The sequence below is a fragment of the Lepisma saccharinum genome, chromosome 23 (genome assembly GCF_977018435.1).
Source record: "Lepisma saccharinum chromosome 23, izLepSacc3.1, whole genome shotgun sequence".
Classification (NCBI taxonomy): Eukaryota; Metazoa; Arthropoda; class Insecta; order Zygentoma; family Lepismatidae; genus Lepisma; species Lepisma saccharinum.
In genome coordinates, this window is record NC_139251.1 from 7576434 (window position 1) to 7594808 (window position 18375).

An 18375-nucleotide genomic window follows, 5' to 3' on the forward strand; every position below is an offset into this window, starting at 1 on the left:
GTCACAATGAGATCAGCAAGCTCTTTCACATAATTCATGTCCTTTGAAAGAACATCTAACTGATAATATTTCTGATTGAAATAAAGGCCTCCAAATGTTCTAGCATTTTTTAAGGTTCTCCACAAAGCTCAGTGTCTGTTCATCATGAAAAAAATAATGTTGTATTACTTTCTAGATGTGTACAACAGCTTCCATTCCATTGAAATGATTGTCCAGTTGTTAGCAAATTTTGTCTATCATTGGGTAAAATATTGACAGGGTGAACCAGTTCTCTTGATTGGTAAGCCTTTGATCCTGCCAAAGTTTGTCAAAATGCTGCTTTAATTTATTGATTCTTTTGTCAGAAAATTCACTTGAAATTCCCCACTTGGCACAAATTTTTATTACTCTAAAAGTAAATCAAATCGAAGCTCAGACATTTCTAAGAAGACAGCATTCCCTAAGAGATTACATGCAGTCATAATATCAAGAGATTCTGCTTGTGTGCCTTATAAATGATATTTAACTCTTCTGAAACTTTACATTGAACTGTAGGTATTAAATTTTAACTGAAAAACTCTATTTAATTCTTAAGGGAAATAGCATCACTTCTTTCATTTGTCTTCCTGCTTGTTAAAGTATACAAGATACAAGAGTGTGCATTGTCTTGTTGCAGGAGCACTCCTTTTGCCCAATTTCCTGGTAGTTTTTTCTGAACCCCCTCTGGCAAACACTTTCCCTATATTAAGGTGATCGTGCATGATTCGCTGCAGGGTGTTTCTGGACAGGCCTCTGGTTACCTCCATTTCAGAAAAGGTGATGCACCTGTTCTCAAGAATGACTTGGTCAACCCGTGTAATGTTTCTTGGTGTTGTCACAGTCACTTTCCTTACAGAACTTGTCTCTTTTTCTCTTGACGTGCGTCCCATTTTCCAGCCTTCTACCCAATTGTAAATGGTTTTCCATGAAGGTGCATGTTCACCACACACTGCTGCCAATCATCTGTAAATCTCCGCTGTGGTCACACCCTCTCTCCATAGAAACCAACTTGTCCAACGTTGACCATTATAGTCGCTTTCCATGTTGTCCAATAGTCCGCTGACAATGATGTACAGAACGTGCTGCTGTGTGAACACCGGGAATCATTTTTCAGCACTGCTGCCTACATTTCTGTCCTCATTTCTCGAATGGTGGCCCATGGGAACTGAAAAAAAATAAAGTGTAAATCATTATAGTACACCCCTCGTTTGTAACCAGTGGTGTTATTATTTTCTGATTACAGATGATCTATGGCACTGACAACAGATGACCAAGTGGAGATAATTTTTCATTGTAAACAAGAGATAGATAGATAGTTTAATTCACCTTTAGAATGAGTACATTCATGGTTTCATCATGTGTTTCGTTGGATTACATTTTACTACATCTCAATAGAGATTTTTCTTATATACTTATATACTAGTACAAAATGGTGGACCATGGGACCTGAGAAAAAAATAAAGTGTAAGTCATTATAGTACGCCCCTCGTACTATATGGCCACACTATATTAGGAACTCTACAACCCATTAAGACAGTACTGCATTGTTAGCCTTTCTTGAAGAAAAAAAAGAAATGATCCCAATAAAAATTTTTGAGTTCCTAACTCTTTGGTCATGATGATCCTTCTAATGGCACCCAAAATTCCTTTCAACATCTTCCTAAAATTGATGTGATTTTATTTTTGTTATGTAGCATCGTTTTTTTGTCACCTTTAGCAAAACGTGACAATGAGGATGACATATGAGTGATAATATGATTAAATTGATGAAGGGAAATTCATAAAGAACACATATGCCCAGACTGTGATTCTAACCTGATACCCCTGGTGTTGTAGCATGATGTGCTAATAACTCTGCCACGAAAGTTGTCTAGAGACAAAACAAACAATGACAACAAAAAAGCAAAGCTTTTTCATAACCCAAAAGGTGAATGCTTTGAAAGTTATTTGAGCGCTACTAAATAAATTCAGAATAACTTTCTTTATTAACTGTATTTTACAAAATAAAACCATTTTAGTTTCTTATTTTGAGCCATGCTTAAGTTCTAATATTTATTATCGCCAAGAGCTCAAAAGATGATTTTCTGCTACAGTGAAGTACTCTAGGTTAGTTAGTTTAGGTCTGGACTATATCTGTCAGGAAGGTGGTATTACATATACAACCAATTGTACATAATAGAATTTAAATGCAGCAGAACCTGTTTTTCCGAGAAGGAGATATTTAGACAAGGAGACTTAACTGCGAGTTGAGTTAAATACTAATTTACACAGAAATGCTAAAGACCTATTGTTTAAAGTTTGACCCGAATCACTTTTTGTCTCCACCAGGTATTGAACCTGGGACTCCTTCATTACAAGGTGAAGACATTATCACTAGGGTAAAGATGCCTAATATGAAACACATTTTTTTATGTGACGATTACAGCCAACAATGATGTAACAATGTGAATAACTAAAATTGCCCTAGAATGTTCTTGAAAAACATAGTGATAGAAAATACAAAAATATGCAAAAATGAGGTTTGAGAAAATGGGGTCCTAATATGAGATACTACATTCACTTGCAAGTAAGTCATCACTGAAGTAAGCACTGGTTAGTTCAATTCATATGATACATAACACACATGACAAACACATGAAGCACACTAGCCTTGGCACCTGGTCACTTCACCTGCATGCACCTGAAGTGTCCAAAGTATCTTTTATCCATTTCTATGCAATATGACTCCAATGCATCTTCAATTTCTGGTGGAAGAACTGGTTTTCTGCCTAAGGTGAGTAACACTAGTTGTTCACTAGTTCGAGTGTTCCCTTTGGTACAGCATATTGCTTGGATGCCTTCAGGTAACCCATTTCCTTGTTCCTAACAGCATGCACTGCCATTATCATATTCTCCCTGGACCATGCTTTTCTTTGATGGGGTGCCATCTGCAACAATGGAAATAATTGTTAATAACATAAAAATACTTTTGCCTAAATCAGAACATTCACTTAATCTCGATGTGTTGAGACATTATAAAGAGAGCATCGTAGGTTCACCTAAGCTACCCTAATATGAGACATATCTTGTATTGGGAACCACTAACTGTCTCATATTTGGAGCATTGGTACACGAATAAACAACTGCCATGTTTTCATTTAAATTTGCCATCACAAATCTTCAAAAACTGACAGCACACTGCTTGGTTCATTACCTTTAATGGTACATCAATGATTTTATGTCTCCCAATTAACTTACCTGCGAAACCCACAATGTTTTCCACCTCTGCAAAATATTCTGCCTTGACAAAATGCTTCCAACACGTCCCACATGTACACTGTTCAACGACCACAGCACATTTTCTCAGTGACTAACAGAGTTGCCAAGTGCTATGTATCTGATGCGTCATTGATTGCCTGCGTCTCGCGCCACATACGCGAGATCGGCCGCTATCTCATATTATGGACCATCCTCATATTAGGTGCCTTTACTCTACAACACCATTCTAATAATTAACATAAATTGCTTTTTCTGAAATAAAATTATGTGTGTGAAATATCTAAGGCATGTTCTGAAAATTTGGTCTCGTTTACCGCAACAAATCATATTTATTGTAAATGTTTATTATATATTAATTAGATATAATAGAAATGAAGCAGCAATGCATGCATGCAAGTAAAATCCAGCATGACATTTTTCCAATTGGTTCCGATAGTCAATATGAGGTTTTAGACACTGTCAGAACCGATTGGTCAATGACAAGATAATTGACTAGATGAAAAAAGTAGTGAAGGCATATATTGCTTGAATTAGTATAAATTCTGAGGAAAGTTACTGCAACTACACATTTGCAGAACAATACACATGAATGAGAAAAATTAGAAAAAGAACACAATGCTCCTAGACAAGAAGGTTCACATTGAATTGGAGTTAGAGAAGAAGTGCCTCTTGGTTTCTATTTGGAAAACACTTCGCATTATTTTGGAGATGTGTAGTTACATTTGTATTTATTATTTTACCTTGTTTTCCCACCAGTTTTGGTTAAAAGTGTTGACACGTTTAAATAATGATTAGATTAAATCAATAAAGGAACTATTACAAACACCACAGAGGATTATATTGCTTGTACATTCAGGCCTCAGAGTCTCATTAGTTTGCAAAAACACAGTTTCCAGATGTTAAACATGAATAAGAGGTTGACACTTGAAAACTTTCTGAAAATATGTCCATTACCACATCAAACGTTATAGTGAATCATAAATAAGTACATGTACTGTTAATTGTTTATAGAATATGTGCAGAAGAACAGTAACAGGAAGAAATTAGAATGAGACACAATTGGTTTCCCATGTTATGTGATGATGACAGTGAAGATGAATGACTTGGATTAGGGTTTTCCTTGCTTAAGTAAAATAAAATAAAATTAAATACAATTAAAATAAAACTTGAGTGATACTGTACTTAGTTCACTTCATATAAACATAAATGATATCAGAATTCCATGCCAACTTTAAAGAGAAACCAAGTTAAACTTTGTGTCACATATATTTCAGGACAATAAAACAACCACATTCAATGTTTAACTGATGAATAAATGAGAGAAGCAATATAATGCACTATGTTGTGCCTGGCTTCTCATAATAAAATTTAATAATTGCACTATTAAATGACCCATTCTTGCAGGAGATACTCAAGATACAATTTTCACCTGGGATTTGGGGGAACTTTCCATGTTCTCCAATGACCATGTTTGTTATTTTGAGGATTTGTGATGAAATATAATAGTCTTATTTTTTTAAAAAAAATACTTAACCGCTTGACTACCACTATGTAGTCGAGCCTGCATGCTCTGCTACCACTACGTAGCTGATACTATTGGCCGAATAGGAAATATTCTTGCATGGCAATGCACAAGAAAACGTACGAACACCACTGGATGGGAAGGACTGAAGTCTACGTGTTGCTGTGCGTCATTTGAGCATGTGACTATCACAAGAAATTATCAAAGCAACCTCGTTACTCCATCTGTTGCTAATAGTACGTAACCGTGCTATTGAGGAGACCTGTGTGTTTTAGCCGTTACTTAAACATTTTATTAGTTAGGCGTTTTTTTTAGCAGGAAAATATGGAGGAGGATAGTAGTTTGTTGGATTATGTTACGGAAGAAGAGGAGAGTGACTGTAGTGACTCTGAATATTCAGATATATCAGATGTGGAAGACTGGTGAACCGGAAGACAACACAATGTTCAAGTTAGCCACACACTGTATTCAATTCTTCAATATATATTGGATATTTATATATATTTATATTTCTTTTATTTTTCAACACCCCTTTACATGTGTTGATGGGGGACTGAATAATGTTAATTCTGGGGTGATCTTCCTTGTAGTACACCCAATTATCAACCTCATTTCCACGTAGTACACCCTGAACTGCATTTTGCAGACTAACGAGGCTCTGGCGACTGGCTAGTAAAATTTTATGTGTGTGTTGTCCTGTTTTTTGTCCTTGTGTGTGCTGAGTGCCAGTTTACAGCCTCAGTTTTTTCCGAAAGCCAAAATATTTTACTGTTTTAGTAACAGGACATTGCAATTATGCTATTTTTTATATGGAAAGAGGCTAGACCTCATATAATGTGACGGGTGCAAAGATTTCATATAAAGATTACTTACATACAGAGCTCACACACTCGATAATATTTGCTCGATTGTTTCTTGTGAATTTTGTGTCTCACCGAAGAATTAAAAACTTAAAAATATTTTCCGGATTTTTAGTGACTGTACAAAAATAAAAAACGAGCATAATAGGAAGTAAATATATAGATTACTTAGATACAAGCCTCACACATTTGATAATATTTGGTCTATAGATTCTTGTGAATTTCGTGTCTCAGCGAAATAAGAATTCAAAAATATTTCCCGGGTTTTCCGTGATGGTACAAAAATAAAAAAATGAGCTTAATAGAAAGTAATCACATAGAAAATTTTATATAAAGATTACCTAGATACAAGCCTCACACATTCGATAATATTTGGTCTAGTTTCTTGTGAACTTCGTGTCTCAGCGAACGTTAAAGAATTCAAAAATATTTCCCGGGTTTTCCGTGATGGTACAAAATTAAAAAAACGGGCTTAATATAAAGTAATCACATAAGTGATTTCAAATAAAGATTACATAGATACACACCTCACACATTCGATAATATTTGGTCTAGTTTCTTGCGAACTTCGCGTCTCAGCGAAGGTTTAAGAATTCAAAAATATTCGCTGGGTTCTCCGTGACGGTACAAAAATAAAAAACGATCTTAATAGAAAGTAATCATCTAGGAGATTTTATTTAGAGATTACATAGATACAAACCTTACACACTCGATAATACTTGGTCCATAGTTTCTTGTGAATTTCCTTTCTCAGCGAAGAAGTAAGAATTCAAAAATATTTCCCCGATTTTTCGTGACGGAACAAAAATCATAAACGGGCTTAATTGAAAGTAATTATATAGATGACTTTATATATAGATTACTTAGATACAAACCTCACACATTCGATAATATTTGTTCTATATTTTCTTGTGAAGTTCCTGTCTCAGCGAAGAAGTAAGAGTCAAAAATATTTCTCCGATTTTTTGTGACTGTACAAAAATAAAAAAATGGGACTTAATAGAATGTAATTATATAGATGACTTTATATAAAGGTTACTAAGAAACAAACCTCACACATTCGGTAATATTTGGTGTATAGTTTCTTGAAAACTTCGTGTCTCAATGAGGAAGTAAGAATTCTAAAATACTTCAGGGCTTTTCCGTGACATTAAAAAAATAAAACACGGGCTTAAGAGAAAGTAATCAGATAGAAGATTTTATTTAAAGATTACTTAGATACAAACCTCAGACACTCGATTACATTTGGTCTATAGTTTGTTGTAAACTTCATGTCTCAGCGAAGAAGTAAGAATTGAAGAATATTTCCAGGGTTTTCCGTGACGGTACAAAAATCGAAAATGTGTTTAATAGAAAATAACCATATAGAAATTTTTATATAAAGTTTACATAGATACAAGCCGCAGACACTCGATATTGATTGGTCAACACTTTCTTATGATTTTCGTGTCAGCGAAGAAGTAAGAATTCAAAAATATTTCCCGGATTTTTCGTGACGGTACAAAAATAAAAAATGGGCTTAATAGAAGACTTTGGAACGATTGCAACTGCAGCCGAAGAATGTAAAAATCCAAAACAGTAATCAGATAGAAGATTTTGTGTTATACAAACCTCCAGTGACGTGCACTGAGGAGTAGCTAGTCTAGCAGAGATAGATCAATCAATCTCACATTTCGAATTATATTCAAATCACAATATTTATTGTCTTGTTAAAGCCACAGTTCATATGCAACACTCTTTTCCACGCGCTTCTCGTCCATCGGTGCGGGCAAGCCTGGCTGGATACCCTAGCTCGCTCTTCTTCCGCCAGACCAGTTTCCAGGTAGAAACGACCGGCCCAAGGAAAATGAAGATTTCTACCTCTACCTCCCTTGCCCCCTCGGCCCTCGCTGCAATGGTAAAAGTCCGTGCTTTCAGGTCCCCTAGTCTATCTCCTATAGGACAGATAGGGGATTGGTTTCTCATAGATGTTTTGTAAATCCTCTAAAGAATTCAGCTTAAAATTTTCTGCAGTACTTATGTTCTCTATTTACACAACCTTTTACACGTTGTACAATATGTATGTATAATATGGGATGTAGTTTTATTATTTATCAAATGGGAACGTGTTATGTGCAGACAATAATGTTATGCTTTCTTTCTTTTTTTTCAAGTATGGAATATATAATGATTAAATTACAAATATGTGCTCGGGCTCTCTCTCACTCTCGTTTTGGTAAATATACTACTCTTGGCCTCTAACAGTCATAAATACGGATGTATTTATTTGGGCAAGAGAACGCGCGTTCATATTGCTGTTGGTTTGGTTTATTTTAATTAGCTTTTCTGCCACATTTGGTTATCGCGAAAATGAGGATGAGTGATGAGATGATATGATGAAATTGATGAAGGGACCTCATATGAACAATCCAGGCCCGGATTCGAACCCGTGATGAGTGTGCATTCTTATCCTATGTGTTGTACTCTACAGTGAATAATGAAATAATTTGGGATGAAAAATGTATCTCTGAACTCAAAAAGCTAAATGAATATTGTTGAAGAAACTACAAAAAAGTGTGTTTTGTTACCTGTTTTGTTTCTGTGCATAAAGTGTACTTAAAACACCAAATCAACCAACCGTGGGGGAGTGGTTATCACAGCGCGCTACGACACCAGGAGTTCCGAGTTCGAACCCCTACCTGGACATGGGTGTTCTTTGTGTTTGTCCCTTCATTAATTTTATCGTATCATCTTCGCAATTAACCAAATATGAGAAAAAGCGACGCTAATTAACAACATTTAAATCATTGATTGATTGCTTGATTTGGTTTATTTTACTTCGCTTTTCCGCCATTTTTGGCTAATCGCGAAGATGAGACGATAAAATTGATGAAGGGACACACACAAAGAATACCCATGGCCAAGCCGAGATTCGAACCCAAATCGTTTTTTATTTTCGAATGTGGGCGGCGTTTACGTGTACTTTTTTTTAGTACTCGTTCATCATTTTGAAGTCTTTTTCTGTTATTGACATTCTTTGTTTTAGGAATACTAGACCCTAAAGGGGGAGGGGTGTGACCCACACCAACTCCCCCCCTTGAGCACGTCACTGACTGCTACCCCAAGTGTCAACGTCACCGCACGTCACTGCAAACCTCACACACTCGATAATATTTGGTCGATGGTTTCCTGTGAATTTCGTGTCTCAGCGAGGAAGTAAGAATTAACAAATATTTCCCGGATTTTTCGTGACGGTACAAAAATCATATACGGGCTTATTAGGAAGTAATTATATAGATGACTTTATATGAAGATTACTTAGATACAAACCTCACATATTCGATAATATTTGGTCCATAGTTTGTTCTGAATTTGGTGTCTAAGCGAAGAAGTAAGAGTTCAAAAATATGTCCAGGGTTTTCCGTGATCGTACAAAAATAATTAACGGGCTTTATAGAAAGTAATCAGATAGAAGATTTTATTTAAAGATTACTTAGATTCGAAGCGCACACACTGGATAATATTTGGTTCATAGTTTCTTGTGAATTTCGTGTCTCAGCGAAGAAGAAAGAATTTAAAAAAACAACCGTATTACTCTTAGACGGTACAAAAATTTAAAAAACGTGCTTAATAGAAAGTAATCACATAGATGATTTTTTTTAAAGATTACTTGCATACAATCCTCACACACTCGATAATATTTGATCGATGTTTTCTTGTGAATTTGACGGCTCAGCGAACAAGCAAGTATTCAAAAATATTTCCCGGGTTTTCCGTGATGGTACAAATATCAAAGATGTGCCTAATAGAAACTAATCACATAGAAGATTTTATATAAAGATTCCTTACATACAGAGCTCACACACTCGATAATGTTTGTTCAATGGCTTCTTGTGAATTTCGTGTCTCAGCAAAGAATTAAAAATTAGAAATATTTCCCGGATTTTTCGCGACGGTACAGAAAAGGAAAAACGGGCTTAATGGAAAGTAATCACATAGAAAATTTTATATAAAGATTACCTAGATACAAGCCTCACACATTCGATAATATTTGGTCTAGTTTCTTGTGAACTTCGTGTCTCAGCGAACGTTAAAGAATTCAAAAATATTTCCCGGGTTTTCCGTGATGGTACAAAATTAAAAAAACGGGCTTAATATAAAGTAATCACATAAGTGATTTCAAATAAAGATTACATAGATACACACCTCACACATTCGATAATATTTGGTCTAGTTTCTTGCGAACTTCGCGTCTCAGCGAAGGTTTAAGAATTCAAAAATATTCGCTGGGTTCTCCGTGACGGTACAAAAATAAAAAACGATCTTAATAGAAAGTAATCATCTAGGAGATTTTATTTAGAGATTACATAGATACAAACCTCACACACTCGATAATACTTGGTCCATAGTTTCTTGTGAATTTCCTTTCTCAGCGAAGAAGTAAGAATTCAAAAATATTTCCCCGATTTTTCGTGACGGAACAAAAATCATAAACGGGCTTAATTGAAATTAATTATATAGATGACTTTATATATAGATTACTTCGATACAAACCTCACACATTCGATAATATTTGTTCTATAGTTTTGTGTGAACTTTCTGTCTCAGCAAAGAGGTAAGAATTCCAAATATTTCCCGGGTTTTCCGTGACTGTACAAAAATAAAAAAAACGAGCTTAATAGAAAGTAATCTCATAGAAGATTTTATTTACAGAATACTCAGGTACTGACCTCACACATTCGATAAAATTTGGTCTATAGTTCCTTGTGAACTTCGTGTCTTAGCGAAAAGTAAAAATAAAATAGACATTTCCCGGGTTTTCAGTGACGGTACAAAAGTCAAGAAGGGGCTTGATACAAAGTACGAGTCCATATCGTTATTTTGAAGGATTAAAGAGCTATAAAGCTCACTTATATAATAACATTTTGTCCATGGGTTCGATGGATTTTGTACATCGAAGTGAGAAAAAAACAAAATTTGAGAATTTTTTGGGGATTTTCCATGACGGTACGTTACTCTGTAACCCCAAAATTGATTTTTGTTTTTCGACGATAAATTTAGTGGTACAAAAATTATTTTTAGCATTTTTGAGTAGTACAAAAATAGTACAAAATTTGGCAAATGAGGTTTTGATGGTACAAAAATATGGGGTTGCAAACTAACGGAGAGATTAGGTAAGGCCATCCGAAGATTGCCGATCTTGCACGAACTCGTTACGTCACAGGAGAAGCAGTGAGCTCGGCTGAAGCAGACGGCCCTAGCATTTATATGGGAGATTCAGAGAGCGAAAGTATATTATTACTTTTAGGAAGGGGATAATAATAATTGTCATCCTCCAAGATAGTATTGAGGCATCCTTTTAAGGATTAGTAACATAATTGAAAACGCGCAACTTTTAAAAGGGGGCAAAGTACATGTGAAAAAAGTTATTTTGAAAATCCATATTCCTGAAACTTTCTGACCAATGCGCTACAAACAAAGTTGCGTGTTCTCCTTTAGAATTTCGTCATTTTACAAATCGTAATATAATTTTAACAAAAACGTGGCATGGTAAAGAAGAATTAAAGAGTTTAAAAAAGTAATTGATTAATAGACTTAGTTTATTTTACTTCGCTAATCTGTCACATATGGCTAATCGCAAAGATGAGGATGCGCAATGATATGATAAAATTGAAGAAAGGAAAGTAGACCCATGCCCGCGCGGAGATTCGAACCTGGGGGCCCTTGAAATCTTAAAGCGTTGTGGTAACCACTTCGCCACGGAGGTCAGCATTATAAGGAAATAAACAGAAAATGGCATCTCTGTTTTAATATGCGAGAAACATTTGCGAGGAGGTTATTGAAGTTCATCACAAGACGTTGTGATGAAAATTATTAATATATCTGAAATATCCAGAGTTGACCTTGCAGTCTCTAAATGTACTTTTAGGGTTACGCAAAACATTTACTCAAAATTGCTAGTGTAAATTTAAAACTTATTCCTGTTCGAAAAAAGAAACTGCCAAGTCAAATTAATATTTCGTATAAATACATACATTTTTCTTTCATGAGGCCAAGAGAGTATGTATTTGGAGGGGACGGTGGCTTGGGAAGGCTATAGCCCCGGATCTCAATGTGCAAGGGGCTTCCAGTGGGCGAAATGACTTTTTTTTTTAATGACTCAAGAATACAAAGATATAAGTGGACATTTGACAAGCTTAGTCTAAAACTTACAACTGAAATCATACGTGTGTGTGGGGGGAGGGGTGGCTACGTGAGGAAACACAGTGGAATATGAATCACAATACTAAAGTTAAAATAAATATGTGGAAACAATTCGCGATTAAAATTACCACCTGAGCGCTAGTGTCGCTTCCAATATGGCCGCTCTAAGTAGGATAAATCTTTGTTTACATTCAGCAGTAGTACGAAATAGCAGCGTGTTGTCATGACTGATATGGTAGAAAACGTTTAAATTACGCATTATTTTTAAATATTGCGAATGCGATGTGAATTCCAGGTACTCTAACAAACGTGAAGCTGTACTGAGAACGAAGCATTTAATTATGATAGGCAAAAATAACACGGAAAATGCAGACGAAACTATGGGTGCGTTCCGAAAGTCTTAACGAAAGAACGCATTCAACGAAAATAACTGGGCTCGTGAATGTGAAACCAGTTATTTTACAGACTTATGGGACACGCTAGGCGAAAGCGCAGGCGCAGCGTTTTGTTTAGAGAAAGTTTCCGCATGGCGTCAGCGGAAGGAATATCCTTATGGCAAAAATAAACTCTATTATGGCCACTGTTACTCATTTTAATCACATTCTAAGAACGGTCAAGGCATACTTATCTTGTGCATGTTGCTTCATATCGCTATGTGTTAAAATTATAATACATTTTCCGAACTAGTGCAGTTTGAATCTATCAGCACGCGCTTTGTCTGCAAGGAGCAGACGATTTTCACGGAACAAACCAGCATCCTGGCCCGTGTGTTTGGTGAATCTCGTTCTTGCACGAAACGCACGGAATGCGATTTTTGGGACAGCATAATGAAACTCACGAAACGCACGGAAGCACTTATGGAACGGCCAGTTACCATAACTCGTTTAACGCGTTAAACTCGTGCGACTTTCGGAACGGGCCCTATGTATACGCACTGGTTGTCCAAAGCAGTGCTGTATCATCTGCACGTCATGTTGTAACTGGGGTTCTCGGAAATTATTTGAAAATAAAGGAATTGAAATTGACTTGTACTTGAAAAGCTGGGACAGGAGAAAATTGCGAACATATATATCGTTGCAGTTCTTTCTCGAGAGAGAAAGGCTGGTTTAATAATAATATTCATGATTTCATGACCAGGCTATACTCACTGAAAAAGAACATCGTACTGAATGAAACAGTAACATTAGCATGTCCACTTTTTTTCGGGTTACATTTGACATTAATTCATTCTCAAACTACAGAGTGTCCGAAAAGTCACGCAACCCGGTGTTTACGACCGTATAACGGAATAGCGAAACGGAATGAGAAGAAACGCTTTCTGCCAAGAGAATGCTCTGTATATTGGGAAAATTTAGAGAGACAAACATATGTAAGAACATGCATGTTTTAATAACAAATAAGCAAAGTGTTGCCAAAGGCGGAAAAAAAAATATTTGCAAATCGTGTATATTGATGCACAGAACTCACTGAGGTAAATTATTGCAACATTTCACAATACCAACGAACAATTTGGATGGCCATCTAATGAATTTGACAGAAAAAGAACTTTGACGAAGTTTCAAAAACATTGCAGAAGAGAATAAATGGGCTGTTCCAAAAATCGATGTTTTCACAATATTACGAGGGACACTGGCAACACTGTTGGTGTCACGTGTCACTAACAGACGTGTTTCACCTCAGGCTATCACACTAAGGCACTTTTAACGACAAAGGAGAAAGTTGGTTATTCTCGAACATATGCAATAAATTACATACACCTTGCAACCCTGAAATGTGGGTATCACTACAAATTAAAGCAAATGTTTGAAGTGTCCACCATTTTCTTGGATACATAAGTTGGTTCGCTTGATCATGTTCTCAGATACCTTCCTGAGGGTTGCAGCACCGATATTATTAATTTCCTGTGTAATGTTTCGTTTCAGCTCCTCCAATGTTCTGAGTCCCGTTTGGTATACTTTCCCCTTTAAGTAACCCCACAGAAAAAAATCTCCAGATGTTAAATCGGGTGAGCGACTGGGCCATAAATCCTTGGATATTAGACGATCACCAAAAAATTCTCTCAGCATACGAAGAGATTCATTAGATGTATGGCAAGTTGCTCCATCTTGTTGTAGCCAAACATCACGTTCGTCTTCTTCCAGGAGAGCAACGAATTGCATTATGAGATCCCCGTACACAGCAGTATCCACTGTTGTCTCAAAGAATAACGGTCCCACAATACGACGTCGAGATATTCCACACCATACACCGATTTTCGGAGAGTGCAAGGGTAGTTCATGCAACTGATGTGGGTTTTCTGTCGACCAATGCCTGGAATTTTGGCTGTTGACATACCTATCCAATTGAAACCACATTTCAGGGTTGCAAGGTGTATGTAATTTAGTGCATATGTTCGAGAATAACCAACTTTCTCCTTTGTCATTAAAAGTGCCTTAGTGTGATAGCTTGAGGTGAAACACGTCTGTTAGTGACACGTGACACCAACAGTGTTGCCAGTGTCCCTCGTAATATTGTGAAAACATCGATTTTTGGAACAGCCCATTTATTCTCTTCTGCAATGTTTTTGAAACTTCGTCAAAGTTCTTTTTCTGTCAAATTCATTAGATGGCCATCCAAATTGTTCGTTGGTATTGTGAAATGTTGCAATAATTTACCTCAGTGAGTTCTGTGCATCAATATACACGATTTGCAAATATTTTTTTTTCCGCCTTTGGCAACACTTTGCTTATTTGTTATTAAAACATGCATGTTCTTACATATGTTTGTCTCTCTAAATTTTCCCAATATACAGAGCATTCTCTTGGCAGAAAGCGTTTCTTCTCATTCCGTTTCGCTATTCCGTTATACGGTCGTAAACACCGGGTTGCGTGACTTTTCGGACACTCTGTATTTTCATCTTCTCTCTTAATCGACTTGCATCTGTTCCAAATTTCACACATACGTAATACCGGTAATACATGGACGCATTGGGTAAGACGCTTCATGATTTTTCGAAGAAAAAAAAAGTAGGCTTTATTTATGAGTAGTGTATATTGGGCGTTTCAAAGTAATACTTTGTAGGTATGCATTTGTAGCCTCTTTTTTTATCAATTGAATATCAGTTTTTGACATATTTTGACAATTTTTTGTCGATGTTTTAGCGTTTAGCGATGTTTTAGTAAAATTTCCCTTTTTCCCACTCATACTTGGTAGGTATATCACGATCTTACGTGATACAACTTAACCTATCTTTTTTTTCTTAAGATTTTTAAATTTTTTTACGATCCTAAGTGATATAACTTAACCTATCATTTTTTTTATATTTACGCATCGAACTAACCTACAAGGGACTCTGTTTGTTTTAATATTTCAGTATTTTAAGGTTTTCACAAATTTTATGTAACCTAAAATGTGTTGGATGTTGATTTTTTTTTTTTTAGTATGTGGCAATTTTTTTATCAATTTTTAAAACTGCTCCGTCACCCTCTCGTTCTTCACGTCGTACGCGAAGGACTTCTCTGCAATGAGGATGACGCTGCATAGAGTATCGGCAGGCAGCGCGTCGTGAAACTCGCACACGATCTTGATGTTGGTTCGATCGTTGACCACCACCTGCTTCCTCTTCGTCGTGTCGATGACGAACATCGGCCTGCGGATTTTGAATTCGCTGGGAGTGTAGTACATGTCCACGTTTCCCTCGGTCACGCGTTTGTAAGCAGAATACGCTTCGTAAAGTTTGAGGTAATCGTCTTTGGTCATGTCCAGGTTGTAATTCTCGCGCGGGAACACTTCGTTCCTGCCATTCTTGAGATAAACGTTCTTGATCTTGCAGTCGTCGAATTTACTGGAATATTTTTCCTGATTCTTATCCCTCCCGGTCTGAAAGAGTACAATGACGAAATCTGGCATGTCGAACTGTATGTTGTTGAACTGCGTCGTCACGTCGAATTCCATGTGACTTCCGGACGCTATCTTCTGCACGCACTGGTAACCGTGAAAGTGAATCGGCACCTGCGGACTTTTCAAGATCTCCGCTTTGTACTTGAGGGCGTAGTTCGTCTCGTATTCCACGATCGGAATTCTCAACTCCATGCTCCGGATGACGCATTTCGCCGCTTCGGGTAATGTGTTGGCTATCGGCGTGCCGTCGGCGTTCAAGTTGGTGTATCGCATCAGTGCGTCGTTGTCGTTGGCCGCTCTTCGAAAGGTGACGCGCAATCCTCCCTTCCACATGATCTCCTTGTAGTCCGAGAAGAAACCGGGCAGCAGACGCATGGGAAAGAGCACCGTGTGACTTCTCGTCGATATTTTCGTCCCCGCTTCGAATCCTCCCGCCTGATAGTATGGCGCGTCCGTTTTGGATAATTTCAACGTTCCCACTGCCGTCGACGTGATGCCTGCATAATCTATTCTGTCGATGACGGTGTTGTGTTTCCTCACCTCCACCTGCGAGAACAGGTGAGGCACGAAGTTGTCCACGAGTTTCAAATTGGCATTGGGCGGAAACGCTTCTCCGCTTTCCTTCTTCACCACGTCGAATTGAAGGTAGAGGTCCGCTCTGTGAGGATGAACGAACCCGTCGCCTACGTCCACGTCGTATTCGATCTCCCTGTTCGCTTCGTTGAGATTGGCGAACGTGCGACGGTTGGGAGGAAAAGATTGCAATTCGTAACTTTCGATTTGCTCCATGTTTTTTCCACTATGTATGGTTATTTATTATACGTTGATCTCCACGATGGCAGTGGTCGTTGCACCTGCGAAATCCACCACCTCTCCTTTCTCGTTCGTGAGAAAAAGTATGAATAGAACATATGTTCGGAAATCCAAAATGGCGGCCGGAAGTGAGGTTATCTTGGAAACGGTAAGACTTAGGAAAAATCTGTTTGCGGATTCATCACGTACGCCTATATGTGAGAAAAAGTATGAATAGAACCTATGTTCGGAAATCCAAAATGGCGACTGGAAGTGGGGTTATCTTGGAAACGGTAAGACTTAGGTAAAATCTGTTTGCGGATTCATCACGTACGCCTATACGTGAGTAAAATGTGAATAGAACCTATGTTCGGAAATCCAAAATGGCGACCGGAAGTGGGGTTATCTTGGAAACGGTAAGACTTAAGAAAAATCTGTTTGCGAATTCGACGACTGCAAGATCAAGAACGTTTATCTGAAGAATGGCAGGAACGAAGTGTTCCCGCGCGAGAATTACAACCTCGACATGACAAAAGATGATTACCTCAAACTTTACGAAGCTTACACGGCTTACAAGCGCGTGACCGAGGGAAGCGTGGACATGTACTACGCGCCCAGCGAATTCAAAATCCGCAGGCCGATGTTCGTCATCAATACCACAAAAAGGAAGCAGGTGGTGGTCAACGATCGCACCAACATCAAGGTCGTGTGCGAGTTCCACGACGCGCTGCCTGCCGATACTCTATGCAGCGTCATCCTCATTGCAGAGAAGTCCTTCGCGTACGACGTGAAGAACGAGAGGGTGACGGAGCAGTTTTAAAAATTGATAAAAGAATTGCCACATACTAAAAAAAAAAAATCAACATCCAACACATTTTAGGTTACATAAAATTTGTGAAAACCTTAAAATACTGAAATATTAAAACAAACAGAGTCCCTTGTAGGTTAGTTCGATGCGTAAATATAAAAAAAAATGATAGGTTAAGTTATATCACTTAGGATCGTAAAAAAATTTAAAAATCTTAAGAAAAAAAAGATAGGTTAAGTTGTATCACGTAAGATCGTGATATACCTACCAAGTATGAGTGGGAAAAAAAGGGAAATTTTACTAAAACATCGCTAAACGCTAAAACATCGACAAAAAATTGTCAAAAACTGATATTCAATTGATAAAAAAAGAGGCTACAAATGCATACCTACAAAGTATTACTTTGAAACGCCCAATATACACTACTTTTATGAAGTACAATTTAAAACTTTACTTTCATGGTAATATATATTTATCTCTCGAAAAATAAAGTAAGCAGACTTGTGCATTCTTCCTAATTTTCTTGCCGAATTACAGTCGTATATCCCCCATATCTAATCTTCTGTCAATTACGTTTTCCCTGATTTATTAACAAATTTCATTTTGTTGATTCCACGGGGTGGAAACACATGAAAACGTTTAATTTGTTCTGACCCATAAAACGATTTAGAGCACAAAAAAACCTGAACAGTAGACCTTACTCTCTCGCATATTCCCCATGCTGTAAACGAATTCAACACAACGTATCCTACTTAGAGTACTTCGTGAAAATCCCACGAGATGGCATATCGGTTAATTTTAATCGCGAATAGAAATCAAAATATGTTGTAGCTAGACGGGCAATAGAAAAGATGGAAGGGTAAATCATATTTTCCCGGGGCAATCATGTTTATTATTCCGTTACATACGACACAAAAATGCATATTTTGGCTAAATTTGTTTGGCATTTATTTATTTTTGGTGCTTTACTGGGGACAGATAAGAGAGAGAGAAATTGTCGAACGAGAATAGGGGGATGTTCCTGACCCCCCGTGTAGTGTGGTCACTATGCTAGA